The following is a 24,959-nucleotide window of genomic DNA, read 5'->3' as shown; positions in this document are numbered from 1 at the left end:
GAATGTGTATTACTGTGTCAGTTATGTCTGATCTAATGCTCACAGCCCCTATGTGTTTGTCAGACACATACCTGGAATGATGTTTTTCAGATGTCATTTGTGAATGCCTGATGTCTGATTTACAGATGTCATCATCAGTGGTGCATGTATGACCAATACAATACTATTACACTGACAACCGTCAAACCTTACCATGGCTATGACGAGTGTACACAAGCTTATTGATATGATGCCCTCTTCCTTGATATGCCATGGGACCACATTACTGCATATGATAACATTACATAAGCCTAATATGTGACATATGTCCTGTACAATCAAATGCAGTGTCAAACAAATGTGTGAGTTGTGCTGATGCTGACTGAGATGCATGCACTTCATGGGTGCATATGTGTGCACATCCTTATCATGATGGTTTGTTGCACCTACTGTTATGTGTACTATAACAGTCACTATTCCTGGCAGGGGTATACTAGCATGGGCCATCTGCATTTGCCAGTATATGATCAGTCTGCCCTTCACATGTCCCCCAACTCTGCATGATTGCAAGGTCAACTCATGTTCACATCCCTTGGAGTTCACACACTGCCATCACTATTAAGGTGGAGTCAGGGTTTTGGCTGCCACAGTTCCTGACCCTGACTGTGTGCAGATAAAGCCATTCATAGCATCCTTTGGATCCCTGCTGCAGTGCACTGTTGCATCATGATGACACCCCCTCCCCACCTTCAGCCTTTTTGCAGATGCTTGACAACTATGGCCTACACATGTTCGTCAGTTTGCAGTGTCCCAAATAATGAACATCACATGTAACAGCCTAGTCCCAGCTAATGAATGGCAAACATACAGGTGTACACTGGTACTGGCATGGTACAGATGGGGATGGTGGATCTGAGGTGGGGTGAGGCATTGGTTGTGCAGCACATGTATCTTATGTGATACTTTCTGCAGGTTTCCAATGTGGTCTTGGTACACCAGTACAGATTGCAACGCATGCCATTTGGGGACCTCTTCTGTTATGCATATGCTAGCTGTAGAGAGGTCTGGCCTTATGTTTCCTCTGGTACAACTGTCACATCTGATTACCCTAACCCATAGGCCACACATTTGCAGAGTCCAGGCAATTGCTGACATGGGTACTGCACAGCCAGTACCTGCTAAATATTCCTGCAACCCCCTCAGTGTTGTGGCATATTACTAGGCAGCCCACATGACCAGTTTGCTACATGTGACATCATCTGTCTTGGATGGCCATCTATTTCCTACATCATTCCTGTCCCATACATCATTCCTACATAAATGACTGTCTGCACTGTTTGCTATGTTATATGCAATGGTGAGTTATGGCTACATGTCCAGCTCATGGGTGCTACCTGTTGGGTATGGGGCACACGCCATGTCATGTAAGATGTGTGCAAGCCACGGCTGCCACTGTTGCATGTAAGTGTGCACATTTGATGGCCAAATGTCTTGGACAGGAGACCAATACTTGGTGTGACATTGGGGACGTGTACTTGCTGGAAGGTGAATTTCAATGACAAATGCATGCAGTCAGTACCTCAACAGCTGCTTACACTATATTTTATCTGGAGTGTGTGTGTGCACATATGCTTCCAGTGTTTGTGAAGGTATGTATTCCCAATATTTGCTGCCCTAACCTATGATTCCATATTACACACTCATTGCTCATGTTGGGACCACATTGCAGGTTGTAAGGGTTGTGGACTGCAGTATGACAATATGCCATAGTGTAGATCTGTAACAGTTGCCATTGTAATACTGGTATATACATTGTTGTAGCACTGTATAAGGGTGATGTTTCACACATGTCCCTACTGTAGGCCATTTTCCCACCATTATGTTCATCTTTGTGGACACATTTTGCAATGACAAGATGTTAGTTATATTGCAGGAGTCTGACATACCCTTCAGATACACCATCATGGTTACCACTGTAATGCAGAGCAGTTAACGGCAACAATACGTGAACATGTACAGCATGCATTATGGGTAGATGTGTTAAATGTGTGCATGGAATATACCATAGCCATAACATGACTGGTGTATTGGCAAGCCTGAACAAAAAAACATACTCACCAGCTACAGGCTGCTGCCTTGGAGGCATTCCCGAGGGACCTACATAAGTGTGTGAAAGATGTGATGTCAGTAGCCACAGCTGTGGCATTGGTACAGGGTGGGTGCAGCATTACAGTACATCAACAGTACAAGCCCACAATACTAAATTTTATGCACATCTGTTTACTACTACTACGCAGCAACAGACTATATATATGTCATCTCACATATGCATGATTTACCTGTACAGATGCAGATGGATACGCAACAGTGGTCTACTAATGTGCCCTGTGGCCTTACCTGCATGCTCCTCTGCCAGTGTGTGGGCAGCACCCACCTCCACTATACTCTCCACCAGTTGTTGTGTGTGTGGGTGGGCAGGTGCCCTGAGGATGGCAAGGAGCTCTTCAACACGTGTCAGGAGGGATGGATGGCATGACCCTCCTGCTGTGGGGTGGTCCCCCCTGTCTGCAGCAGCATACCGATGAGCATTGCGAAGTCAGTCACTGCAATGATGCCGGACCTGCTCATAACTGCCGTTATGCAAGCCAACATCATTTACCCTGTGGACAAGTTCGTTCCACAGGGCAGTCTGCTCCTATTGCTCATGGGCTGTTCTGCCAAACAACACCTGGTAGTGCTGCACCAGGTGTGTGATGATTGCCTCATTTTCATCCGCTGTATAAACAGGTAATCTTTAACGTGACATCTTGCCTGAAAGACATAAAGATGGAAACAGGTCTGAGCAACTCATACAGCAAGGTTACCATAGTTCTTAATACACATCCCTGTCTCCCACCACCATATCTGCAACAACAATCTGATCACAAAACTCAGTAGATATGGCTACAGCATACCTACCATTGGGACATATATCTTATTGTACCACACTTTGTGCTATGTATTTGTAGCCAGATTCCCTGTGGGGACACTATAATTGCTGGCCTATTATGGACAATCTCACCTGCATGCCATTGTAAGGGCCACTATGGTTCCATATATGCACATGGTCTGTTTGCTATGTGATTGCTGCACATCTGTTGTTTTGTGTTATTGAGGATATCTATGCATGCTGTTGCACATGATCCAAGGAATGTGTAGATTATTACTACCCACATATGTTCTATAACAGTGACACAATAGCATGTTTAGGGAACAGTTGCCAGCAGAACCACCTCTCTCACCTCATCTGGCCATGTTTCCAGGCCACATCACATGTGTGACCTACCCTGGGGCCTCCTCATCTACTGGTTCTGCACTATCTTCAGGTGGAACCACCTCAGGGGATGGTGTCCCCCCCCCGGGAGTGCACACATACATGATCCTGTCACCCGAGTTCAGGTCCAGGGTCTGGTGCATAGGGAGCTTCACAGAGACTTGGGGGATGTGCTACAGCACCTTGAGGCCCTCAGTACACACTCACAGGGTCCACATGCTCCTCCTGCTCAGCCTCCAGCCCAGCACCTTCAGGGTCGTGAAGCTGATGTTGTGACTGGCAATGGGTGGGGGCCTTGTTCCCATTGTTTCCATATGGGGGCTCATGGGGCTTCCACATCACATATGACACTCCCCAACCAGGGTGTTTACCCACCACATGTGTCATATACCACCCCTGTAGGCTGTCTTCTATATCTACCAACCCAAACCCCCTCCACAAATATACCTGATATCCTTCCACAAATTCCCAATCCCATCTTCACAGACAAGGGCAATGTGGTCCCAACAATGGGTTTACACGTGACATAACCATCCATGTTGCACACACTTACTGCTGTATATATATATATGTGTGTGTGTGTATTGATATGTGTGATGTTCCCTCACACATAGCATGCAGCACTGTGATGAAAAACTAGGGGACATGTATTTATATACATATGTGTGCGTTTGTATATATGTAGACATATATATATATATATATATATATATATATATATATACAGCTCTATATATGTAGATATATATTATGAGTTGTATATATATATATATATATGTGTGTATATATGTATATATATATATATATATATATATATATATATATATATATATATATATATGCATATAAATACATAAATTTATTTATTATTTGTTAACCGGGAAAGTCCTACTTGGAACAAAGCCAATTCTCAGTGGATGCCTGGGGAGAAATGCTCCAGATGCATGTCTTTGTAACATGTGAGGAAATCAGAGCACCCGGAGGAAACCCACAAAAACACAGGGAGAGCATGCAGACTCCACAAAGAAGGCACCCCAGCTGAGAATTGAACTGAAGGGCCTCTTGCTGTGAGGCGACAACACTACTGTTGCACCACTGCGTTGTCCTGGTACACTTATAGGTGTAGATATAAGTGCCTGTAAATCCGTAGACATATATATATATATATATATATATATATATATATATATATATATGGATAGATAGATAGATACACACATACACACACACACACACATATATATATATATATATATATATATATATATATATATATATATATATATATATATATATATATATATATATATATATATATATATATATATATATATATATATATATATATATATATAATGTATGTATATATATATATATATATATATATATATATATATATATATATATATATATATATAGATAGATATATATATATATAGTGCATTCAGACATCAGGTCCACACTTTCTAAATCTCTTTACTGCACAGCTACACTGTTCTGCCTTGCTACAACACAGACAGGTGCCACATGTGGACACAGCCTAACATTAGGGGGGTATATACAGGGCCAGATTGCAGGTAAGCCTATTACACACCTATGGCATTTCTGCATGCTACATTACACATTAACTTAAGTGTCCTGCAAGTGGTGGGCTCTGGAACCCACGTGTTCATCATAATGGTATTACTTCCACTATCAGCTATTGCCCACACTAATATACATATATATATGCATATAAATACATAAATTTATTTATTATTTGTTAACCGGGAAAGTCCTACTTGGAACAAAGCCAATTCTCAGTGGATGCCTGGGGAGAAATGCTCCAGATGCATGTCTTTGTAACATGTGAGGAAATCAGAGCACCCGGAGGAAACCCACAAAAACACAGGGAGAGCATGCAGACTCCACAAAGAAGGCACCCCAGCTGAGAATTGAACTGAAGGGCCTCTTGCTGTGAGGCGACAACACTACTGTTGCACCACTGCGTTGTCCTGGTACACTTATAGGTGTAGATATAAGTGCCTGTAAATCCGTAGACATATATATATATATATATATATATATATATATATATATATATATATATATATATATGGATAGATAGATACACACAAACACACACACACATATATATATAGGTATATATATATATATATATATATATATATATATATATATATATATATATACATATATATATATATATATATATATATATATATATATATATATATATATATATATATATATATATATATATATATATATATATATATATATATATATATATATATATATATATATATATATATATATGTATGTATATATATATATATATATATATATATATATATATATATATATATATATATAGATATATATATATATAGTGCATTCAGACATCAGGTCCACACTTTCTAAATCTCTTTACTGCACAGCTACACTGTTCTGCCTTGCTACAACACAGACAGGTGCCACATGTGGACACAGCCTAACATTAGGGGGGTATATACAGGGCCAGATTGCAGGTAAGCCTATTACACACCTATGGCATTTCTGCATGCTACATTACACATTAACTTAAGTGTCCTGCAAGTGGTGGGCTCTGGAACCCACGTGTTCATCATAATGGTATTACTTCCACTATCAGCTATTGCCCACACTAATATACATGTTTTCCATTACACAACACACACTATGATGACTTACATCTTGTCAGTCACTGCTGATCTGCACAGTTGACAGTTATGGCTCATTACCCACAGGGTCAGACACTGTTGTCCATAGCAGTTGTTCAACAACACCTGATGGCACATATACATCATTCCACATCATCTATCCCATTATTATCGACCAAGTACTACATTCAATTACATGCATATATACTTCACATACCTGTTGTGGGAATGATGTCTGTTCTGGATAGTTTTTGCTTTGGCTTTGGCTTTGCCTTTGGCTTTTACACTTTCACTCTCTCTCTCTCTCTATTTCTGTCTCTCTCCAGTAAATGGATTGAGCTGCTTTGAATAGATTGCAGCATGAGTTTTGTAAGTGATGCACATGATCAGGTGATGGCCTCTGCACCAATCAGTGTCCTCCAATTGCTTTCTGCATACAGCTTGCTGTGTAGTATTTCCAATTACCACTGTCATGGCAACCCACTACTATAAATCCCTACATCATGTAGGCGTGGTCCTTTTACCTTTCCTGTATGGTGGACATCCTTCCTGTGTGTGGGCAGCAGTGTTACAGACAGCAGGTAGCAATACCTCTTACAAGAGGACTTGCAGACTCAGGCCAGCTACATATTTGTATAAGGTTCCAGAACTACAGATAGAGTGTGATCATTGTTGTTATATGCATTATATAGTACCAGTGTTACAAGGTTTGTGTGTACATACTAGTTTAACATGGAATGCAGTCTGTCTGCATAGCTTTCAACTGTGGGCCTATCCACATGATGGCCAGAGATGTGCCTGTTATGTCTGTCCACCACACAGGTCTTGTGTCAGATATATCACTAGCAGTGTGTGTGTTGAATGCTATCAGTACATGGCTACATCCATTTGTGTTTCTGACTTCATATTCCTGACAAAAGGTACATTGCAGACTATCCTGTAACACCAGCATCTTAGTGTATGACAACACTATTTCACATATGGGCCTGTGTTCCGGCCTCTGTCTTCCGCCTACATACCAGGCCATGTCCATATGACATGCAGTAAGGGATTGTTATGTAGTGGCCTATGATTATATCATGCTGCCATTCCTGACATCATTCCAGTGCTGTTTTGGCCCCTACACATATTGTGGAGTAGGGTCCATATATATGTGGGCTATAGCTGCACAAACTGTGTGTGCCCTTCTGTAGTCCAGAGGTGAATGTAACCGTATTATATGCCCCTATATGTCAGTCTATGGGGGGGGTATGCACCATAAATAACCTAGGCTGTTACGACATGTGAGGGATATCAGTAGTAAGCCGTCTTAAGGCATATGGTTGCACATTACCATACATTTCACCTTGGGAACATTGTTGGCCTACTACTGCCATACAGACTGTTCTGTTTGTCAGTGTGATTGTGATGTTTTCAGTTATGCATTGTTTTGCGACAGATACATCCCATTGTGTCAACTTATGTCTTTTCCCAACAGTGTATTTAGAGGCTGCTGGACTATACATCTGCATTACTTACTGTTGATTGATTGTTATTCTGTGGCCCAGTCTGTCTTCCCTGTTGTATTACTTGAAGGCCTTGGCCTGGACAGCGACATATATTATGCTTTCGGATTACTGTATAAATAGATCTGCTTGAGAGTTGCATTAATCAGTATGTATTTCAATGTCTAAACAGCTATATGACATGGCATATACAACTGTAATAGTATACAAATAAAACTTTCTTATGTATGCAAACCCGTGCGTGGTGTCATATCCTTTGGCTTCTCTGTGGGTATATATTTCAGGCAACAATTGCCTTTTGTATGGATGACTCATACACTGTCCATTTGATAAGGTGGCAACTGTAGGAATACTGGCTGTTATCTTCCTATACATATCTGTGTGTGTGTGTGTATGTGTAGTTACATATATATGTATATGTATATATTTATATATATATATATATATATATATATATATATGTGTGTGTGTGTGTGTGTGTGTGTGTGTATATATATATATATATATATTTATATTTATTTATTTTTCCTCATTGTACATTCCCTGCGGTAGCCAGACTGTACTGAATGATATATTATTGATACCATCCTGACATCATACAGGTGGAATGGATTACTGTTAAAGTCTTGTGCCCATGTTGTGTAGGGTCCTGGGTATGGGACTTGCAACAGTCGGTATTGTATTGCAGGGCAGATCTGTTTCACTGTAGGGGAGGGGGTGATATCAATACTTACAAGACGTATTTACCTTGGGCCCCCTTACCCTTATTAAAGGTGCCTTTGGTCATATATGTATTTGTTATGTTCTCTTTTATATCTACAGATATATACCTGTATATATATATATATATATATATATATATATATATATATATATATATATATATATATATATATATATATATATACATACATCTGCTTACATATATATATGTTGCTATGTATATATATATATATATATATATATATATATAGACATATATATCTATAGATGTATATATATATATATATATATATATATATATATATATATACATACATCTGCTTACATATATATATGTTGCTATGTATATATATATATATATATATATATAGACATATATATCTATAGATATATGTATATATATATATATATATATATATATATATATATATATATATACATACACACACATACATCTACATGTATAAATACATTTCCTGTACTGATGATTGACTGTGCTGGATGATATGTTTGTGAAAACATGAGGACTATGTATATTTGATATGGCTTAGTGGTAAATTGCTTTGGTTGTGGTACATAGGGGCCTAGGTTCAAGCCTTGCAGAGGCTGTTTATTTTGTTGCTGGGCAGAACAAGGGCCATTGGATACATAGTGATTAAGGCACTTTTAAGCAAGTGCAAGTGGGTTTGTGTGGGTGTGCGCATAGGTAAGCAATGCTAACTTCCAGTTTTTTATACTGATTTAGCTTCTCATTTGCTTAACCTGTGTTGACATTGCTTACCCCCATGCAAACAGGGTTAAACCCGCTTACTGCTGCTTCACAGTGCTTACACCCGCTTAACCCCATGCTAATTTCTTTAAAAGAAATGAAAAAAACGTTGATAGGAAAGTGGTGGAAAAGGGGCACAAACAGGGAAAGACAGTAAGGAAAAAAGCTAGGGATGTGCAGGATGGGTGTATGGAAGGTCCATAGGTGCCCATTTCTTCTACAGCAGCAGCTGTGCATATACATACACACACACACACACACACACATATATATATATATATATATATATATATATATATATATATACATATACATATACACTGATTTGGAGGGAGAGAGGGGTGAGGACAATAATAATATGTTGTGAAGCCAATTAGACCAGATTACATGTGTTCAGTGGACATGTCTGCAAAATGGACAGCTATGTATGGGGCAAAATTTGTTTTTGGGAACAGATTGCCCTTTTTTATTCAGGTGAGAGTGGGATGTTGGGGAGGGATAGTAGGCATATTTGGGGAAGTAGGTTTTGTAGAATAACAGACAAGACAGACAAGACAGCATACAGGGGTGGTATATGACACATGTGGGGGGCAAACACCTTGGATGGGGTGGGGTGTTTGGAAGTCAGAAGCCCATGAGCCCCCTAGTGGAAACAGTGGGACTGAGGTCCCCACCTATGGACAGTCACCACTGCACCTTCACAGCCCCAAAGGTGGCTGTGCTGGGGGCTAAGTAGGAGGGCCAGGCCAACCCTCTAGTTGCACCATGTGTCCCTCAAGCTGGCATAGCAGATCATCAAACTCCCTGCGGAGCTCAATACACACCACACCCCGGACCTGGTGATGGGTGACAGTGTCCTATCTGTGCCCACTCCCAGGGGGTTGCAAGCCCCACCCACTGGGCGGTTCCACCCAAAGGTGGTGCAGGAACAGCAGACGAGGAGGTCCTGGGTTGGGGCCCAGACGTGCTGGTGCCTGGTGCCATGGCCAGATGAGTTGGGAGAGGTCGGTCCGCTGGGACCAGCCTTCCCAAATGTGCTATGGTGTTTCAATTTTGCAACATATGTCGGTTAGTAATAGGCAATGCATTCCAGGATTAGGTATAACAGCATGCATAGATATTCCCATTAACCCAAAAAAACAGATATGAAACAGTTGCATAGCAAACAGAACACATGCATATATGGAACCACAGTGGCCATTACAACAGCATGCAGGTACATTGATGGCAGCATGCCACCAATGTGGGAGTAATTCAACATGGCACATGCATAGAAACAAATTTAAATATTTATCAAACAATAGGACATATGTCCCAACAGTAGATTTAATGGAGCACATACCGATTGAGTGTTGTATTTAGTTTATTGTTGCAGATATGGTGGGTGGGAGAGAAAGATGTCAATTAACAACTAGTATATTCCTGTAGTTCACATTACTTTCCTAGTCAGTGCTGTGATCTGTACCTTACAGGTATTATTACACTGCCCTATGGCCTTAGCCTGGACAGTGGTATGGATGTAGACAACTATATAAATGAGCTGTGTTTTACCTGCAGTATACACCTCTTACCTGGTATACCTGTGGAGGTATTGTTTGTTAACACTACCTGACTGTTTCTACACATATTCCCAGATTCCAGATTGATGTTATGCACATACCTGTCCATCTCTTACTGCATACACTCTGGGCATGTCTTGACCACATGCCGGTGAACCCGGGACATATTTTGACTATTGGCCTCATAAACCTTTGGTGGGTTGTACAATGAGAGGTTTGTTTTCATTGACATTTTCCAAATAATTACAGGCCTGACAGTCAGTCAATGCTGCCTACATGTCATAGATTAGCACGCTGATATGCCAGGGGGACAGGGTAACAGCCATCAGATATGGGCTAATTAACTGAAAATTCTGGACAATTCTGTTCACTTGTGGGGTATGATTCTGCATACAGCTTACTACCACTCCCCCGGATTTGAACAATGGCCATGTGTGCTAAAAATAAAACAGTGTCCATCACAGTTGAGTGTGCTATATAGATACTGCTGTGTATCTCCTCTCTGATTTCTGTCTATAAGTCTCCCATGGTTTTACAATCTGATCTTGTAATTACAGCACTCCTATACAGGGTTTCCTAGATTTTTGTTATGTAGCACAGTGATGGATGACAGTGATGAGTAATAACTTATTATTCAGCGCAACTGCAACACTAACAATGCCATAAAATACCAGAGTAAACAGTACTAGTCCAGGGTTTCAATATTTTATTTCTAGGCACAGTTTTCCTATCTGACAGACCTGTGGGGGCAATGTTTGTTAGCACTACCTGAATATTGCCCCACATATTACCAGATTCCACATTAGTATTATGCACATACATCTCACTCTGTTACTGCACACACTCTGGTCACAGCTTCACAACATGGGGGGGATGGACATGCTTGGCTTATTACTGTCATAACATTTTGGGGAGTCGCTAGAGTGACAGGTTTTGAATCCAAGAAAACAGGATCTGAAGAAGTTTGTTCATTGTAATAAAGATAAAGCGCTTTATATTACAAGTATCACAAGTGTTATTTGATTTGTGCAGTATTGTGGTATCTTCTCTGTTTTCTTGCATTCAAAATTTGCATTTTGCCTGTTTTCTTATCAGAGTGACAGGTTTGTTCTTTTAGATGTCTGACAATCAGTGGTACTTCATTATTTGCTGCCTAAACGTCTGGGATCATCCCACTGATCTGCCAGGGGGACAGGTGTACAGGCAGTGGATATGGGACAATTGGACATGGACATATCTGTACAGTTGTGGGGTATGATTCTGCATACAGCTTACTACCACTCCCAGGATTCGAACCATGGCTGTGTATGCTAAGAGTACAGCAGTTCACATCTCTGTTGAGTGTGCTATTTGGATTATGTTGGCTATTTTTTCACTGTTTTCTGTCTAAGTCACTCTTAGTTGTACAATATGACGTCTTGTGATTACAACAGCCATATACAGACATTCCTACACATTTTATTTATGTAGCACAGTGTGGGTAACAGTGCTAAGTACAACAGTATTATTAAAAGATCGCAACTCTACATTACCATATTATACCAGAGTAAACACATGTAGTCCAGTAATTAGACTTTTATTGTCAGGCTGTTAACCTTTTATTTACATACAATCTATATGAGACGCTTCCTGCCATATTCTCTGGTGTATTCAGTACATGCCTTAAACAATACAGGTTTTATACTGGCAATTAACTTACTACTACTTTCAGATTTATTTCTTATGACAGCACATGAAAGAGTATTACTAACCTGCCTCGCAACACAACCTCTGCAATCTACAGGCATGGGCTTCCCAGTTCACAGCCCGCTCACCTGCCACTGTGAAAGACATAAGAGGAATATTTATCCATACCTATCCATAATATACATGAGCTGGCAATTATTAAACAAGTAGTGGACTGATACTTACACATGGCTGAGACATCCCTGTCCTCCTAGCCTCTTGGATCCACTGATCCAAGAGATTCCTCTTCCTCCACTTCAGGTTGGCATAGTGATGCCTGATCTGCTCACCAGTTTGAGGTATGTCAGTGGCACTGGTGATGTCATGTGTGAGATGGTCCCAGGCTCCCGCTTTATATTGGGAACCCTGGTACTGACCCTGCAGCAGTCTCTGGTTATGGTCTTTAACACAGAGTCCTGCCATGACTTTGGACTCCTGAATGCCCCAGGGCTATGCCCAAAAGTGCACTCCCTCTCCCATACCAGTCTTAGTGCCTACAGGAGGAAGCTGCAACCAGTTATGAGATGTATTCCCACTTACAGGGATTAAATAGGGCCGATTTCCAGCACTTTTCATTGATTGGCTGGTTTTGAAAATGCTAAGCTATGGGCAAACCTGCTTAACTAAGGTTGGCATTGCTTAAAGTGGTATACCAGTGGGCAAACTGATTTAGCTGGCCTACATATTGCTTACACCTAATAAGCAGGGCTGTGCAAAGCTTAGCATTGCTTAAATTTTAATTTGCATACTATTTTCTGTTTGGCATTGATTTATTATTCATTACATGTTATATATGTGTTTGGCATCCATGATTCATGTGTACATACACTGTATGGGGTCCTTGCATTTATTAGGGGATTTCAACACTTTATCACAATGACACCTCACATCTGGACTTAATGCAGTACTCCAGTTCACATATTTATGGTATGTAGCAGGTTATACAACATAAAACGGTATATATAGTCCTTTCACATGGTAAGTGTAATATTCCTATAGTGATGATCTGTTTGGTGATACCAGAGTCTTGTGTATTGTTGCGATGGCTTAGTGGTTAACTACTGTGACTATAGTGTACAGGGTCCTGGGTTCAAAACCTGCAAGGCTGTTTAGTTTGTTTCTGGACAGAGCAGCAGTTGTTGCATACAGAGTGATTAAAGCACTTTTAAGCAATTGTAAGCAGGTTTGCGTGGGTTTGTGTGAAGGTAAGCAATGCTAACTTCCAGTTAAATATGCTTACAGAGAGTTAGCTTCAATATTGCTTAACCTGTGTGCGCATTGCTTACCCCACGCAAATGGCATTAAACCCACTTACTACTGCTTAAATATGCTTACTCCTGCTTACCCCCACACTAATTTAGACAGAAATGTAAAATGGTTCTCGGGAAGGTTGTGGGATTTGGACACTTTGTGGATTTATCATTCATTACACATTATACCTTTGATTTGTATTCCTGATTCATGTACACATATACTGTATGAGGCACTTGTGTTTATCTGTGGATTTTACAACATTATGACAATGACACCTTACATCTGCATTTAATGCAGTACTCCAGTTTACAAATATATGTTATTTAGTAGGTTATGCAACAAAAATATTGTTTATAAAGTGATTTGACATGGAAAATGGAATGTACTGGAGTGAGCCTCAAACCAATAATGACTGCTCATAAGGTGAATGCTCTGCCCGCTACACTATTGCAGTACTGGTTCACATGCATATATCTTTATATTTATCCTCTTGTGCCATTTAAGCTGCAGTATAAGTAGTTAAGCAATGGGCAAACCCACACACCTATGGTTAAATTTTATTTGTTTGATAAAAAAAAAAATAACTTGTTTATATTATTATATTTTAACTATTGCTTTTATACACTTGGGGGATGTTGCTGGGGGTATGCAACCGCTCATTCGTATTGCTAAACTGCTGTTCATGATTGCAGGGGTGTGTATATTCTGAGAGCTCTGCTCTCAGCATGCCCCCTGCACTCGTACACTCTCCATGTCCATTTAGGAGCTCAGGCAGCATGCCTTCATTAATATGTATGGTGCGCTGCTATGCTGGTCCTAAATGGTCACTTCCATGCAGGACTAATCTAGTCCTGCACGGAAGATTAGTGAATCCGTGGGTTGGTGTTATGGCATCACATGAATGGGGAGATGGTGTATTAATATGGATCCTGGATTAGGATTTCAAAAAATGAATGTGTGCTGGGCATGAAAGTAAATATTTAGCCAGAAGCAATTCATGCACTGTAGTCATGACAGCAATGAAAGATTTACATTTCTCAGACAGTGGGACAGTAGCATGTATCATAGAACTTCTGTTAAAAGAACCATAAAATGTGCTACACATCAGGGACACAATAAGGTATGTGTGAGGACTATGAAATCTTTTGGCAAAGTGCACATCACAAAGCAAATACATACATCTTCCCTGTTCTGTATTTTAACTGTAAATCTGCCTATTTCACTTCCTCAAACGATAAGGTTGATGTGGTTCTTGAAATGAATTTAATAATTAATGATAAAACAACACTTAATAAACTTTTGAAAATAATACCCTATTGCACAAAACTTTGTCAGACATAGTCTGTAGCAAGCTTTACTAACCCTGCACTTAAGCAGCTGCTGTTAACAAAATGTTATGGATTACAAGCATATTCATAGGTATTCAACAGATAATTGAGTTATTTGTAATCATGTACAAAATAAACATTAATATTAATAAGTTGAATATTCTTCTCTAAATGACTGCTATGCATGAAGTAAACTAAGATAACAATTTAATGGTATGTTTCCCCTATGTGGATTTGAACCTACAGCATACCAAAATGTAATTATGGTAGCCAGTTTCCTTACAGCCTGAGCTAACAGACAGTCTGCACTTCTTTATAAACTGCTTCTATTTATATTTGTTCAAATTCCTGCTGATAGATGAATATGGAAACTTTCGACACTTATCATAGGATCATAGGATCATAGGAGGTTACTAGGCTCATAGCCCCAGGACCCGTACAAGCCTAGCCAAGTTCAACCTGTGTTCCCAAGGGTGTCTGGGTCAAGCAGCCACTAAAATCAGCACCTATTGCCCCTGTCCAAGATGGAGACAGTTAGAACCCCAGGGTGAATTTCTGGTTACCCATCCAATCATCCAAATTACACTTAAATAGGGCCAATGAGGGGCTTTGTTTAACATGAATAGAAAGCTGGTTCCAAACATGTGGCAACTTCTGTGAGACAAATCTGTCTCTCCAACATGTTCTGTTTTTGTCACATACCAGGTTAAGGTCCTTTGAGGGAGTGACCTGTGTGCCACTTGACTTGTGAATGTGCAGCTTTTCCATTAAAGCTGGTTCAGAGATTGCTGTATATGCAAGGCACAGGTCGCCTCTGAGCATTCTGTATGACATAGAGTAAGTTGACTAGGATTTCAGTCTGTCCACATAAGACAGATCTCAAATACCCAGAATTTCCTTTGTAAGGAACCTTTATGGTTTCTCCAATTGCTGCAGGTGTTTGGAAAGGAACATACCAAAGGAAGCACTGTACTCTATTATTGGCCTGATGAGGGAAGAGTACAGGGAGCTTATAACCTCTTTTTTCTGGAGGAAATATCCTTACTTATGAGATGAGCAATATAAAATGCCCTTCTTACCACTGTGGAGACATGGTGATCAAAGTTAAGGTTTCTGTCGACCTGTGTGCCCAGAACTCTCACCACTGACTGTGTGCTTAGCGTAATGCTATTGATGTAGAAGTTTGCAGGAACATCATCCTTGCCGAAGGGGATGATAATGCACTTTTTTGCATTAGGTTTAAGACCATGACTTTGGCACCCATCATTAGTCTACATAAGACCTTCTTGAAGGATGTTGACATCACTAGGGGTTTCAATGACTGCTCCCAGCTTGCAGTCATCAACAAACTTTTTCAACCATAGTCCTTTAGTTTTAGCCTACACTTCAGAGAAGTAGATTCTGAACAGTAGGGGTCCCAGAACTAATCTCTGGGGAACACCACTGGTTACAGGTCTGCTGGAGGAGATGGAGTCCCCTATTTTGACCATATGTGTTATATCAGAGAGCCAATTTGCAACCCACCTGACAATATATGGGCTGATACCCAGCAGGGTGAGTTTATCAATGATGCCTGAGTGGGGGATTGTATCAAAGGCCTTGGCTAAGTCTAAGTAGGCCATATGCACAGATCTGCCCCTCATCTAGTGCTTTGGTGACTGTCTCAAAGAAGTCCACCAAGTTTAACAGGCATGATCTCCCCTTGACATAGCCAAACTGGGTGGGGTCGAGCATTTGGAGATTACCTATATCTTTATTAATAAGGTCCACAATGATTCATTCCATGGCCTTGCAGATAAGGCTGGTCAGGCTAATGGGCCTATAGTTCTTGGGGTCTGTGGATGAAACCTCTTTGTGCAAAGGGATGATAATCACTGTTTTCCATTCTGCTGGGATGAAACCAATGCTTAGGCTGTGATTGAAAAGTGTGCCCAGTGGTGATGCTGATTCCTGTTTTAACCCATGTAAAATACAGCCTGGCATGTTGTCTGTTCCCATAGATGCTGTACTTTTGACCTTGGAGAGGGCATTTAAGACCTGCTCCTCGGAGATACTAGGTGGGGGACAAGTGTTAGGGATGCTTTGGAGTATATGTGGCAGGGACAGGGGAGTGAAGTTTTCACTGAACCTGTTAGCCAGCAGGTTTGCTATATCCATAGGTTACGTATATGTAGTAGCATTAAATATGAGCTCAGTGCAAATTTGGGCCTTGCCTTTGAGGTTATGGATGTAACTAAAGAATATCTTGTGGTTATCCTTAGTTAAGGAAGCTAATTTGGATTCGTAGTTAGCTTTGGAGGACTTCACTAGTAGCCTTATTTGTTTGTTTAAGTTAAGGAGGGAGTGTTTCCAGTTTTGAGATCGTTCCTTCCTACTCTTAGAAAGCAATTTCTTTCAACTATTGTACAGCCTATTAATGGCGGTTGTCCACCAGGGAGGTTTATTTTTCCTTGAAGATCTTGCTTTGGTTCTATCAGGTATGACAGAGTCAATATGATTATGCAGGTGCTCATATAAAGCATTGGCGTATAACTCACCATAGGTGCCTATTCCATCAGTGGAAGGAGGGGCTATGAAGCTATTTATGCTGTCATGTAAGAGGTTGTAATTGGCCTTGGAGAAATTTTTTAGTCTAGGTGTTGGCAAGGGGGGGTCTTGTGTTATTGTTATTTCTAGCGAGACAATTTGTGGTTAGATCTCTCCAGGGATGGCCACACATTGGGGGAGGTGCAGCTGTCCCTCATGTTGGTGAGCACCAGATCCAGGATGTTTGAGCCCCTTGTGGGTGTGTCAACTAGCTGGTCTAGGGCATTGAAGTTAAAGAAGTCCAGAAACCTTTGGGCAAATGAGTTAGAACATGTGTAATTTAAAAAAAAAAAAATGAAATAAACGGACAGCACTATGGTAAACTGCTTCAGAGAACAAACAGTAAACTAAAACAAAAGAACTCTGAAAATGCAAACATGCTGAACACAAAATAACTTTTATTCAACTCACAAAGCAGCTTTTGGGCAAAACCCTTCCTCAGTGTGTTCATACAATAGTAAGAATTCAAGTCATATTTAAACAGTAAAATCATGTGACACAGCCACTCAATTACCTACTAATTCAATTATATATAAAAAAATCTTAAATAGTCTCATTCATAAAACAATACAATAAAATACAATAATATTTTTCTAAAATATATACACAAAATATTAGAACATATGCAGACCATAAATAATAAAATTTCTAGCAGCTATTTCAACAGCATTTGTTTCCTTCTTAATATTGGTTTCAAATTTACTGCTGTATTCAACCCTGGTATGTGATCAGCTTCCAAATGTAAAATCCATTCATATTCACATTTTTCAGGTATGTTATTTATGTCTCCTCCCCTTATGTTTTTATTCTTTTGACTAATCACCTTAAACACAAACCTATGGTCAGACCCTTTCTCTTTGATATGCTTTGCCAGAGCATTGCTAAGCACTTCCCTCCATATATCTGACTTCTGCTCTGTGATTCCATCTTTGAGCTTTCTAGTACTTTTTCCTACATAAAATGCCAAGCATTTTGTGCATGAAGCCATATATACTATATTAACTGTATTACATGTTGCAAAGACTTCTTCTTCTGGCTTTTCCCGATTAGGGGTCGCCAAGGCAGATCACCTGTCCGCTCATGATTGTCAGTAGAGTTTTACATGTGTTGAGTTGCCAGCCCAGCACCCAACCTTCCACAGAAGGCACACACATGCACGCACTCATGCCTATGGCCAATTTAGAGTGTCCAATCCACCTACAGCATGTCTTTGGAATGTGGGAGGAAACCGGTCAACCGGAGCACCCGGAGGAAACCCATGCAACCACAGGGAGGACATGCAGACTCCGCATAGAAGGCACCCCAGACGAGAATTGAACCGGAGAACCTCTTGCTGTGAGGTGGCAAAGCTAACCGCTGCACCACCATGGCCGCCCACATTAAACGTAAATTCCCTCTTGGTTATTGAATGTACAAATATTTTATTCTTATCTATGTCATCACAACATTTACAATTATAACAGGGGTGGGTCCCTCTCATATTTATTCTACTTATTTTTATCTGCTGTGAGATATGTCTTTATAACAAAGATGTTGTTTCAAGTTAGAGCATTTCTTATACGAAAAACTTGGACTATCTCCCACTAGCCTCCTTATCTCAGGCATAGTTTTTAATATATCCCAGTTCTTTGTAATGATATTTTTCACGCCATTAAACCTATGACTATAAGCTGTAACATACCTTATTTGATTATTATTAATTATTATACTATTATTATTATACTACTACAGACATAATCATCAGTATTAAGTCTTCTATCCCTAACAAACTGACTTTTTACTATCCTTTTAAATATATGTGGTGCATGCATATACTGGCTTTCTGTATATTGAGGTATTAATACTATTCTCAGTCTTACTTAGATTGATATCCAGATAATGTATCTCTTCCTCTGAATATTCGGTGCTAAACATTAAAAAATCCATAGTTCCATTCAAATAATCAACAAACATTTGCAATTGTTAATATTCACCCCCATATTAAAAACACATTGTCCACAGAACGCTTCTAAAACAATTTTTTTACTTAAAAAGTGCTCATTATTAAAAATATATTCTTCCCATTTTGCACAGCAATGTTGGCATGTGTATTAGCAATGGATAATATGGGGGGGGGGTGAATATTAACAATTGCAAATGTTTGTTGATTATTTGAATGGAAGTATGGATTTCTTAGTGTTTAGCACCGAATATTCAGAGGAAGAGATACATTATCTGGATATCAATCTAAGTAAGACTGAGAATAGTATTACTATTTCAATATACAGAAAGCCAGTACAGATGAATAGGTATGTTCATCGCAATAGTATGCATGCCCCACATATATTTAAAAGGATAGTAAAAAGTCAGTTTGTTAGGGCTAGAAGACTTAATACTGATGATTATGTCTGTAGTAGTAAAATAGATGAAATGTCAGTAGAGTTTAAGGAAAAGGGCTCTGAAGCTAACCTACTTGAAGAAACTAAGAATGTAGTGCTAGAAAGTAGAGATCTGGATGCTAAACCATATTTTTCAGCATTAGGAAGAGGAGCAGATACTATGAATAGAAATAGTAAAAATAATCAAATAAGGTATGTTACAGCTTATAGTCATAGGTTTAATGGCGTGAAAAATATTACAAAGAACTGGGATATATTAAAAACTATTCCTGAGAAAAGGAGGCTAGTGAGAGATAGACCCAGTTTTTCATATAAGAAATGCTCTAACTTGAAACATCTTTGTTATAAAGACATATCTCACAGCAGACAACAAAATATAAGTAGAATAAGTATGAAAGGGACCCACCCCTCTTATAATTGTAAATGTTGTGATGACATAGATAAGAATAAAATATTTGTACATCCAATAACCAAGAGGGAATTTACCTTTAATGTCTTTGCAACATGTAATACAGTTAATATAGTATATATGGCTTTGTGCACAAAATACTTAGCATTTTATGTAGGAAAAAGTACTAGAAAGCTCAAAGAGAATCCCAGAGCATAAATCAGATATACGGAGGGAAGCGCTTAGCAATGCTCTGGCAAAGCATTTCAAAGAGAAAGGGATTGACCATAGGTTTGTGTTTAAGGTGATTAGTCAAAAGAATAAAAACATAAGAGGAGGAGACATAAATAACATTCTTGAAGTATGTAAATATGAATGGATTTTACATTTGGAAGCTGACCACATACCAGAGCTGAATACAGCAGTGCATTTCAAACCAATATTAAGAAGAAAACAAATGTTGAAATAGTTGCTAGAAATTTTATTATTTATGGTCTGCATATGTTCTAATATTTTGTGTATATATTTTACAAAAATATTATTGTATTTTATTGTATTGTTTTATGGATGAGACTATTTAAGCTTTTTTATATATAATTGAATTATTAGGTAATTGATTGTCTGTGTCACACGATTTTACTGTTTAAATATGGTTTGAATTCTTACTATTGTATGGATACACTGAGGAAGTGTTTTGCCCAAAAGCTGCTTTGTGAGTTGAATAAAAGTTATTTTATGTTCAGTGTGTCTGCATTTCCAGGGTTTTTTTTTTTTTTTTTTAGAACATGTATAATTTACCCAGTCAATGGATGGGTAATGAAAGTCACTCAAAACCAGCAAGTCTGGTTGTATCTTGATTGACTCAAAAAGATCCAAGTAGGCTGAGTGGATGTCCTGATTCATGGAGGGGGTCCTATAGCTAGCAATGACCAGAAGAAGGGTCTTGCCTACAGTCAATTGCACCTGAAGTAATTCAAGGGAATTGTACTATTTAACCAATCTAGAGGTTCATTTATCTTTAATGATACACCACCTCCTTCAGTTTGTGGTCTGAACCACACCTCCCAACCATCCCGAATTATTTGTTTTTTACCGAGTTTTTGGGTCCAAATGAAGGAGTGCCATGATTCCCGAGTGGCACCCCTTCATTTCCGATTTCTTTGCTGCTTTTTTTAATTTTTTAAAAAATTCACGCTGTTGTAGCTGACGTCATCACGTGCACGATGACATCAGCTCTATCAGCAATACGAGCCAATCGGAATTGAGCTCATGGAGCTTACGTCATTTCAGGCTGTCTGCGAGCAGGAATTGTTTAAACGGCAGCACTAACAAGTAGCAGGATGTAATGACAGGCATTAATGCTCACCTCGATTTTCGGCAGTAAATGCTCGTTTTCTTTTTGCAGCAGGATGTAATGGCAACAGATGGCAGTTTTGTCCAGGCAGCGTGTAAACGGAGAACTATAGGCACCATTGAATTACTGCAGGATGTAATGGCAGGCAAAAATGGAGAAAGCACTCGGGGAACTAATGGCAGAATGGAGAAAGCACTTTGGGAACTAATGGCAGGCGAGAACGGAGAAAGCACGCGGGGAACTAATGGCAGACAAGAACGGAGAAAGCACTCGGGGAATTAAGTAAGGAAGCAAACGTGTGTGTGTGTGTGTGTGTGTGTGTGTGTGTGTGTGTGTGTGTGTGTGTGTACTGCAATTGTCCTGCATTATATAGCCATAAACCCTTCTAGACAAAACACTGTAAGCAGTTAGATAATTGCATTTTCAGACTGTCCAGGAAAAAATAAAGTCAAACAGTAGATTGCCTTTTTGGTCTGTGATGCAGCAGAGCTTATTTACTTTTTTTCCCAACTACATGAAAACTTTAATGTGGAGCAGTCTGACATGCATGTAATATTCTGATTTCCACAGCATTACTAATATGTTAAACTGAGTGCACAGTTATGTAATTTCTTTTACTGTATTCATTTTGAAACTGTAAACTGGATCTTTAGCACTATCATTGAAGCTTGTTATGTTAAAAAATGCTTTTGCAGGGGTTGGAGGTTGGTAATGGGCATGTACTGCATCTGGTTCAGTTGGAAACTGTGCTTTAGTTTAATGGGTGAGGTTCTGACCAAGTGCGTGTGTAAATGCCCACTTGTGATTTAAGGAGATAACCATGATTCTCAATGTTCAAAGTTTTATGGAATGTTTGGCTCATACTTTGGTCTGTTTCTCTTAAAATTTGTGGTTTTCTAACAAATTGGTGAGAAGTTGAACTGAGTTCACTAAATAATGATAGCCATTTAAGTTTCAGTCTTCCTATCTTTCAGGAAATGCATGGTAAAATAAAACATTTTATTCCAGCAACGTTTCTAAGATTATAGAAGTGATGTTTAAAATGTGTCCCTGTTTTGGGGTTTTGTCACCCCCCCCAAATAAATTTTGACTTTTCCAGATTTCTTGTGCTGCATAGTTCTTCAGGGGCAGAGAAGTTTAGTGCTGGTTATGCCAAATCTGTTTGTGGTATTAGTAGCACAACAGGGAGAAATTAATACTTGCTTTTGATGCAGAAGATCATGGTATGCTGTTTACTGTCATACTGATCTTTCCCTAACATTTTACACAACTAGTACATCCAGTGGGGGCCCAAGCCATGCAGTTGCAAGTACAGCCAGGTATGTTACTGCAGCAGGTTCTTAGTTTGCATTAATGTGTAGCAAAAATGTGATACATGACATTAATGTCACTGTTTTTCAACACAGGGACATCCATCCAACAAATGTAACATCTGCAAGGTGAGCACCTGCAACCCCTGCTACTGTGTTGTATGTCATGCTGTCAGTCTTTTGCCTGAATCGATGACTGTGTTGCCTTTATCTTTACTTTCCCATTACAGGATTCGCAGTACAACACACAAACTCACAACAGCGGGGGTCTGTCAGTGGTATTTTATTACCTATCATTCATACACGTCATTGCTGCCATTACTGTTGTTGTCCTTCACTAATAATGTGTCCTTCTTCCCATTTGTAGGCCAGACTGCATCCTCCTCATCAACCGCACAGACAAGTAGTATGTCTCTATAAAACCTATTATATTTTAACACTGTTCAAGCAGTTCATCTTGGCAATGATGTGATTAATAATGCTGACTTTTTTCCAACAACAGTTTCAATTCATCCCACTTTTACTGCACCATCCTCCCAGAATGACTTGTCAGGTGTATTTGTTGTTTCTTTGAATTAATCATATATACCATGTATGTTGGCTATATAATCTAATTGTCTGCTTCCTGTTATGCAGGTTATGTGATCCATATGCAGACAAGACCTCATGTTAAGTCATTATTATCTGTAACATTATAGTGAGATATATGTGTCATATGTCTTTAAAGATATTCAGCATTTGATGTAAGCACGTAGTCCTGATCTGTGTCATCTGTTTCTTCCTATAGGATATCAACTATCTGTAGCCTCTATTAGCCTGTCCAGTAATCATGATGTGGGATCTGATGTGTCTCAGTATGGAGACATGGCCCCTGGCATACATGACAGTGACGTGGTGATACTGTCTGGACAAAACAGTGACAGACATGTGGATGCAGCTGTAGCCTTAGATGTGGATTGAAACTTGTTTGGCCATTCTGATACTGAGGGGACAATGGGTGGCAAACAGGATGAGCCCAGTGAACAACAGACCCATGTTGAGACTGCTGCTGATGTTGACAGCTTCCCAGAACATATTGATACTGGCCATCACAGTAGATGTAGATGTGCAGATGGAGTGTATGGCCAGGTGTCAGAGGGTGTCCGCACTCCTACAGACAAATGAACATTCCTAGCCCTGACTGTGCTTATCTGATTGCCACATAGGAGAGGTAGGCCACCTTTCAGCAGAACAAACCTTGCCCACTGAGCATCAGTGTCTATGCTCCAGTGTGCACACACTTCCACTGCTGACCCATCTGCCATGGTCCTGCTAGTCATTACCAGACAGTCAAGTCGCGGTCATGCTCCTCCACCTCAAGATGGTTGTATCACCCTATCACTTTCCTATTTGGAGCAACCTGGACCAAATGTTTCTGTACTTGGTAGGGTAGAGCAGACTGTGGTGTGAGCCATTAGCGTAGGTGCCTTAGACTGCGTTGAGTGAGTCCAACAGTTTAATAATCGTAGCTGACTCCATTTATTACATCACTTTGTTCATACTTTACAGTGATATATTTAGCTTGTGATATTAAAAGTTCTGCATTATATCCTGTGCTGTTCCCTTTTTTATTACACAGATAGGAATGAGTTGCATTGATATGTGTCCCTTATTGTTTGCCATACACTGATAGAACAATCTGAGTCTGTATGCATACCTGTGTCAGTTGTACCATGAGCTGATGATCCTTGTTGTGACAGATTTGTATATGTTCATAATGTTATATATTTTGATTATGATGCTATGTCTGATGCTCAGTTTGTGCATATAGTGAGTAATTGCCATTAGATGCAATCCATGCTGCTGTGGTGGAGCAACACATGAACATCAGTGTTTATCTGTTTACTCTTGTACATGTGACTCAAAGTTGTGGGTCAGACAGTACCATATTGCCTGGGCCTGCACTAGTGGTCGCACCCTTTGACCTTCTACTCCTCCTTTGATAACTGCTGGAGGTTATCTTCAGACATCTGGGGGTTCATGGGGTAGTTCACCCACACCTGCAGATGGAAGATGCACAGTATGGTACACCCCATTATCATCTGTGCTGCCTTCTCAGGGGTGTATT

The sequence above is a fragment of the Protopterus annectens genome, chromosome 7.part0 (assembly GCF_019279795.1).
Source record: "Protopterus annectens isolate FY-2018-M chromosome 7.part0, PAN1.0, whole genome shotgun sequence".
NCBI classification, from domain to species: Eukaryota; Metazoa; Chordata; order Ceratodontiformes; family Protopteridae; genus Protopterus; species Protopterus annectens.
The sequence above is the reverse complement of the archived record's forward strand: the minus strand, read 5'-3'. Positions refer to the sequence as shown.